This window comes from Capra hircus, chromosome 7 (assembly GCF_001704415.2).
Source record: "Capra hircus breed San Clemente chromosome 7, ASM170441v1, whole genome shotgun sequence".
Lineage (NCBI taxonomy): Eukaryota > Metazoa > Chordata > Mammalia > Artiodactyla > Bovidae > Capra > Capra hircus.
The window spans coordinates 103,626,003-103,633,749 of NC_030814.1; the positions used below are offsets into that span (position 1 = coordinate 103,626,003).

At 52.6% G+C, this 7,747-nt stretch overlaps 1 non-coding gene across 1 annotated transcript; it reads right to left on the reverse strand.

Annotated features, from left to right (window-relative positions):
• Positions 7,022 to 7,093, reverse strand: TRNAE-UUC. The gene has a single exon. It is a non-coding gene; the product is annotated as a tRNA-Glu (tRNA).

Below are 7,747 nucleotides of genomic sequence, written 5' to 3' on the forward strand. Positions count from 1 at the left end.
CCACGTGGCATGTGGGATCTTAATTCCCTGATCGGGGATCAAACCTGCACCCTCTTCATTGAAAGCATGGAGTCTTAACCCCTGGACCACCGGGAAGTCCCATACCTGTTGATTTGCTCGTCTATTGCCCCAGGACCCCACTATATCCGCAGTGCCATTAGGGCTTGGTGACTATTTTAGAGTTGACGTTGTCAGCCTGAATTCTGGCTCATACACATGACTCCTCATCTCAGCCTGCCTGACCCACCCCAGCCCCGCCCCCCCCCCCCCCCCCGACACACACCAGGAGTCTCCCAGTTCTCTGACTGTTGCCCAGGGAATTCCCTGTACCGCCAGAGACACCTTTTTCCAACGAGGGGTTGGGTCTGTCTGTCCTTTAAGCCCACTGGGCTCTACACACAGGGGCAGCCACGAGGCACACACACACACACACACACAAGCAGAGACACACAAACGGGCCCGCAGACTCGAGCACACGCAGCTGAGAAACCACTGACACAGACCCTCTAACACGCGCCCGCTAGCACCTGTGCAGACGGGTTTGCCAGCAATGACCACACTCACCCCAGCGCTGGGCGCTCCCAGTCCTGGTTGAGGGTGTGTGGGGTGTGCACGTGTGGAGTCCCTCAACTCTGAGGAGGCTATGGCTTCTTTGCAGGTGGGGACAGGACGTGGTATTTGAATCCACGCCAGGGTATACTCCGTCTTGTCCACACGCACCTCTGCCCTTGCTTCCCTGGTCCAGGAGTCACCCCCCACCCCCAACCTTGTTTTGATGTTCGGGGAAGGCCAGGAAAGTCCCCAGAAAGCATCGAGCTGGGCAAGGGGCCCAGGAGGAAGTGGTGGCTCAGCCAGCAGCCAGCAGCGCCTGCCACGCTGTGCTGCCCCATCTCAAGGGAACACAGAGCAACAAGAAAGGGTGGGGAAGGGGGCACACGGTCAACAGGGCCCCTAAACAGTGTGTGCGGTGCGGAGGGGAGCGCCCGGATGGCCCCTCGGCGTGCCTACATCTCAGCCATGCTGAGTCCAACTCACAGGTAGAAAACCTGAGGAAAAGAGAACAGGCGACTTGGCCCAAGGCTCCCCAGCCAGGAAGCAGCAGGCAGGGGACCCCTGAGCCCGCAGCAAAAACGGTCCTGAGGGCGTCTACTCTCCCTGCTCACATTTTGGTGGGCAGAAGGGGCCAGGTCTACGTCCTGCTTCCAGATGCAGAGAGGTGACTGGCTCTGGCCAATTAGAGGTTTCTGTCACCACAGGCTCAGGGACTGATTCAGGGATGGGCATTTGAATCTGGCTGGGCCAATCACTGTGGGACTTTGGAGACTCCCTGGAGGTGACGACAAGGGTCCTCTTTACCAACCATGACAAGGACAGCAGAACAGAGTCTGGAGGACCACAAACACCCTGTGAAGTTAGGGTGGGGCCAGATGGGAGGGCTGGAGGGTCTTAGGAGGGCTAGGAGCAGGAGAGGACATTGGAGTTGGGGCTTTGATGGATGAAGAAGAGTTTGCCAGGGAGCTTGAGGAGAACATCCCAGGCAGAGGGCACAGCCTGTGCAACCCTAGCAGACAAGAGAGAGCCAAGCATGTCCTTAGCCATCCTGGTGGTTCAGGGACAGCTGTGGTTGTGTTTGTTTATTTGTTCCTGCGCTGGGTCTTTTACTGACCCCCAGAAGGTGAGACCAGGTCTGCCTTATCAGCTACTGAAGCTTCATTAATGTTTGTGACAGGGAGGACACTCCTTGGGGAACACAGAGGGATGGGATGGGGAGAGTGAGTGGTGAATGGGAGGATTGGATTCATGGGGCAGGAGAGCCTAGGGTTGCATGGAGGTGGCCCTAAAGCCAGGAGGCACTGGGCCACGGTCCAGGCAGGAAGAAGCAATTCCCCGTCTGTGAATCCTGGACCTCCAGGGATGGTGGTCTAGTGGGAGGCAGGTTAGAGCTCAGGGTCTGGGCTCCAGGCACTATCTCTTCCTTCCTGGGTGACCTTGGGCTAGTGACAGCACCTCTCTGAACCTCAGTTTCCTCATCTGGCATCGGATCTCACTAGAGGTCAGGGTCAGTACTGGGGTACAGAGCGGGTGCGGGATCTGCAGGGCTGGATGAGGGAGGGTTGCTGAAGCAGTGGGGGAGGGGCTGGGCCTGTCCAGAACATTCCATCAGCAGTTCCCAGCCACTTTGAAAACAGGAAGCCAGCTCTCAAGGGAGCCCCCAGCAGCGTTTCCTGAGCCTCCTAGTGACGCAGGCTGGGGGGTGTGCACATGTACACGTGTGTTTACAGGCGGCAGGGAGATAGGTGGAGCCACCAGCGTGCACAGCATTTGCGTGTGCTTGTGTGTCTGTCTTGTCTGTGCCATCACTTAGAGGCGTGTGCACACAAGTTGTGTGTACTCGAATGCGATCTGCATCTCAGTCAATGTGGGAAGCAGCTATGGGCTGATCGGTGCATTTGTGAGTCTGGGTCCAGGTGTTAGGTGTGGGTGTCTGTCAGCAGTGGGTACTGGTGTGCCCTAGCAAGCACTAGTTTGTACTGGAGGGTACTGGCTTGCGCAGGCTTGTGTCAATATAGGCAGGCAGATAGGAGCCTATTTAGTGACCTCCCTCCCAGGCCTCTGAATCCTCAGGTAAGTCCTGATTCAGCTGTCAGTGGTCTCTCTGGATACCACCTCTTCCCTGCTCCAAACCCAAGGCCCTGCGTAGCCCGTGTAATGCCTCCATTCTCCTTTCCTTCTGTCTCCCACTCACACATCAGCTCCTGGCCTACCTGCCTTCTTGCTGTTCCTGTAGGCTGCCAAATATGTTCCTGCCTCAGGGCCTTTGCACACGCTATGCCAGCTACTTCCTTCCCCTCCTCCCCTTCTTTCCAATTTCAGGACACTGGCCTTGGGCAAGACACCCCCTCTCCTGATTCTCGACTATCTCCCTCTCCTCCCCCAAGCCCCCACTTTGACCATTTCCCTTTGCGTCCTAGGGTGAGTGGCATCCCTCTATAAACCTCAGTTTATTCTCCTGTAACCTGGGGCCAGTCTTGGTGTGGCCTCACTCACTCATAGTCATTGAGAAAGTGAAGAAGCCTGGACTCAAATTTGGACAGGCCAGATCTCAGAGGCTTTGTCCTTGCCCATATTAAGTGAGGAAAAACACCTGAGGGCTGGGGACAGTCTAGGTCATTCACTCACAGGAGCCAAGTGGGGCCAAACTGGGGCCTTCCGTGGGTCATGTTCCTGGGATATCTTTTTCTTGCTCACAAACTTCTACTCATCCTTTAAAACCCCATCTCCAATACCCCTTTGCTCTGTCCCAGTTCTGACCTCATGGACTGAGGGCATTTGTATCTGACCATGTCTATCCCCCCCAGACAGGTCAGGGCTGAGGCCTCTCAGGAGCCGAGCATCACTCAGACATGTACGCAGGACTATGTTTCTCATATGCTGACTTCCTGGAGCTGGCTCAGGTCTCCCAGCCATGCCTGATTCTCAGGGGGTAACTTCTGCTGGCTTATCACCCTCAGGACCTGCCAAACTCAATAGTTAAAAGAGCAGGCAAAACTTTTCCGTTCTGCCGAGAGGTCTCTGTGTTCTGGAAATTCCCCTTCCAGAGGAGGCCTGGAAGAGGCCTCCAGCCCCTCTGGCCTTGGCTCACATCAGCTCCATGCCAGGCTGATTCATTTGAGAAATGAACCCGAGACAGTCCAAGACACAGGCAATGCGGTAGGAGTTTCTCGCTGGTGTCCCCAGGGAAGCCTTGGGAGCGAAGAATCATGGCTCAGATACCATCCCCTATACACCTTCCCCAAAGCCCCTGAGGTCCAGTGTGGCCCCGCCCCCACAGCCTCCATCACAACAGACTTAGTCCCACCTCAGGGCCTTTGCACTTGCTGTTTCCCCTGCCTGGATAGCCCTTCCCTCACTCCTCACAAGATCTTCCCCTTCTCCTTAGAGGTCTAAGTTCAAACATCCCTTCTTCAGAAGCCCTGGCTTCCCTGATCAAACCTGCCCTGCCTCATTCTCTCTGTTAGCCCTTCGTTTGCGCTCCCAACAATTTACAGTTACAACGTGTGAGGTGGTTGTCCTCCACCTCCCCTCTGTACTGGGACCTCTGAGAGGGCAGGGCTGATTTACCCAGCAAGTGTTCAGTGAACATGCGGTAACAAAGGAGAATGCAATTACCCAGAGGATGTCTCCTTAAGCGAGAGTCCTCGGCCTTCCCCCTGGCCTCCACATCCCTGCTGTCCCCTTCTCCCAGAGGGTGCTTGGTGTTTGGGGGGGCGGGGAGGTGGGGCGAACAAAAGGTCTTGCTCAGTCATTCACACGCTGGCCTCTCATAAACCCCTCCCCATTATGATCCAGAGCCCCCTTTCCTTCCAGGCTCCAGGCCTAGAAAGGTCCTTATTTTGGCCCCCTCAGCTTATAGCGTGAGTGGGAAGTCCAAGGTTGGGAGAGGTCCTGCACCCAGGCTGAGCAGGCGCCTCCTCTACTCACTCATACTCTAGCCACAGCTCCCCCTCACCCTCTGGAATCCAGCTCTTCAGCTTAGGGTTCAAGGTCCTGCCTGAGTATGCCAAGATCCTTTGTTTTTCCTCTGCCTAATTCTCTGTCACCCTTTAGATCTCATCTTGGTTGCGTTCCCCAGTGTTTCCTTTTTAATTTTTATTTATTTATTTTTGGCGGCACTGGGTCTTCATTGCTCTGCACAAGATTCCTCTAGTTGCCGCGAGAGGAGGCTGCTCTCTAGCTGCGGCCTGTCGGTTTCTTGCTTCAGGGGCTTCTCTTGCTGCAGGGCGCACAGTCTCTAGAACAAGGGGGCTTCAGTAGTGTTGTGGTGCACGGACTTCGTTGCCAAGAGGCATGTGAAATCTTCCCAGATCAGGGATGCTTGGTAGGCAGATTCTCAACCACTGAGCCACCAGAGAAGTCCCACGTGTCAATACTGACTATTCACACAGTCTTGGGATACATTGACTGCTGTCAGAAACCAAATACTCCCTGCACCCAGCGTGTCAGCACATCAGGCTGAATGTTGCTCATGCTTGCGGTGGTATATGAACATCATGGACCCCTGCACTTGTTTTTTTGCGCAGTATATGAACATCGGAAACTATTGAACTCACTGTTGGCCCAGTATATGAATGTCATATACTGCTGACCACTAACAGGATAGTATAGTGAACAGCCACTGCTTGGGAGCTTAGATCAAAAGTTGACAAGCTTTTTCTATTAATGGCCACATTAATAGTTGCAGCATCCCTTGCAACTAGTCAATTCGGCTCTCTTGAAACCAGCTACAAACAACACTCAAATAAGGGAGTGTGACTGTAAAACTTCATTTATGCAAATTAAAATTGGAATTCCATGTAGGTTTTTTTGTTTTTTGGTTGGTTTTTATTTATTTGGCTGCTCTGGGTCTTAGTTGCGGCCCATGTGGGATCCAGTCCCCTGACCAGGGATTGAACCCAGGCCTCCTGCATTGGGAGCTCAGAGCCTTAGCCCCTGGACCACCAGAGAAGTCCCTCGTGTAGTTTTCACGGGTCACATGTCTTCTTTTGGTGTGTTTTCAATCATGGAAAAGTGATGAAGCCCTTTCTAGGTCTGGCCAGTGCTGCAGTCTGCCAGCCCCTGGAGAAGGCTCACGATGGGTAACGAAGTATCAAGATTCATTGTTTACAGAGTATCAGAGCTCTGTTTAAAGTGCTTCCAGGTCTCCAGCTAAGAAACATTAGGGCCAGCTGATGACTCACAGTGTCTGATCATTGACAAGTAACAGGTATCAGGACTTCATGTTTACAAAGTATCAGTACAAAATGAGCAGAGATGGCGAATGAGGCGTCAGGATCTGCCTTTAAGTTGGACCCAGCCACCAGCCCTGGTACTGATGGAGTGCTGGCCAGGCGGCGCGCTGCTGCCCATTCTCAGAATACTGTTTACCAAATATCCAGTGACAGGGGCTGGCCGCAGGGTATCGAGTCACAGGGCAATCACACTGAGACTCAGGCACTGTGACAACAACGCTAGACACCAGCTGTTTACAGTGACATGAGACCGGCTGTTTACAGGAGACCAGCCGCCCTGCTTCCGGATGCAGGAATCCAGATGGTGGGACAGGCTCCTCCTGTTTGCAGAGAGTCCTGGTCTAGGGACACCTCTTCTGTGCCAGGAGCCTGAGTGAGAAAAGTGCCTCCAACCCAGGCAAGGTGGGGCTTTGGCTCATTCAAACACCCTCTCCCCACCTCCTCCCCCACCCCCACCCCTGTCCTCAGGCAGGGCTCTTTGGAGGGGAGAATTGAGTAATTGAGTACTAAGACACTGGGTCTCATTGTCCCACTTGAATTCTTCTGCCCATCCCTGGCTGTGCCATGAATTAACTTCTCTGGACCTCCATTTCCTTATCTGTAAAATGGGCACAATGATGGATCAGGGTTCCATCAAGGTACAAGATACCCAATTAACTTTAAATTTCAGATAAATTTTTTTTAAATTTTAGTATTGTTGTTGTTCAGTCCTCAAGTTGTATCTGAATCTTTGTGACCCCCATGGACTGCAGCACGCCAGGCCTTCCTGTCCCTCACCATATCCTAGAGTTTGCCCAAGTTCATGCCATTGAATCAGTGACACTATCCAACCATCTCACCCTTTGTTGTCCCCTTCTCCTCCTGCCTTCAATCTTTCCCAGCATCAGGGTCTTTTCCAATGAGTCATCTGTTTGCATCAGGTGGCCAAAATATTGGAGCTTCAGCTTCAGCATCAGTCCTTCCAATGAGTATTCAGGGTTGATTTCCTTTCAGATTGACTGGTTTGATATCCTTGGTGTCCAAGGGGCTCTCAAGTATCTTCTCTGGCACCAGAGCTCAAAAACATCAATTTTGATATAAATATAGACAATGCAATATTTGGGGTTATACCAAAAAAAAAGTCATTTTTTAATCCGAAATTTGAAGTTAACTGAGTGCCTAGATGTTTATTTGCTAAACCTGACCCCTCATTCCCCTTTTTTAGCCATGCCATGTGACTTGTGGGATCTTAGTTCCCCAACCAGGGATTGAACCAGGGACCCAGCTGTGAAAATGCCGAGTCCTAACCACTGGACCATCAGGGAACTCCCTGACCTCCCTTTGATGAAACCTCAACCAATGGAGTTTGTGAGCATCCTAAGGGGATCCCAGGCCAGAAACAGAAAATGGTACCACCGATGGTTCACCATCCTTGTCTCCCCTAGGAGCTCAGGGGAATGGATCTGTTTTGATGATTGACTCATAAATACATCATTTGTCTCTGAGGACCAGAGCCTGGGTGATAGGAACAGCTCCACCACTCAAGAGTTTCACTAGAATTGTCTGCAAGAGCCTCTGGACCACAGGGGTCCACAGGAGGGTTGGGGGTCCAAGTTGTGTCCGAATCTTTGTGACCGCATGAACTGCAGCACGTCAAACCTCCCTGTCCCTCACTATCTCCCAGAGTCCAAATTTCTTCATTCACCGTGTCTCCCGGAAGTCAGAGTCTGGCCTGGTGCCCTGCAGGGCTCAGGAAAGAGTTACTGAATGAACAGAAGATGGGATTCAATAAGTAGTTATCAAATTCAATGATGGATCCCATCACTCTTTATTGAATACTTACTATTTGCCAAGTACCCCAATCCTTGCCTGCCCAGGACTCTTCATAAACAAAGGAGATGGATAAATGCAAAATTATAACTTGGACAGGACCTGCCAAGGGAAGACTCCCCCCCGCCCCGCCCCCACCCCCCCAGCCA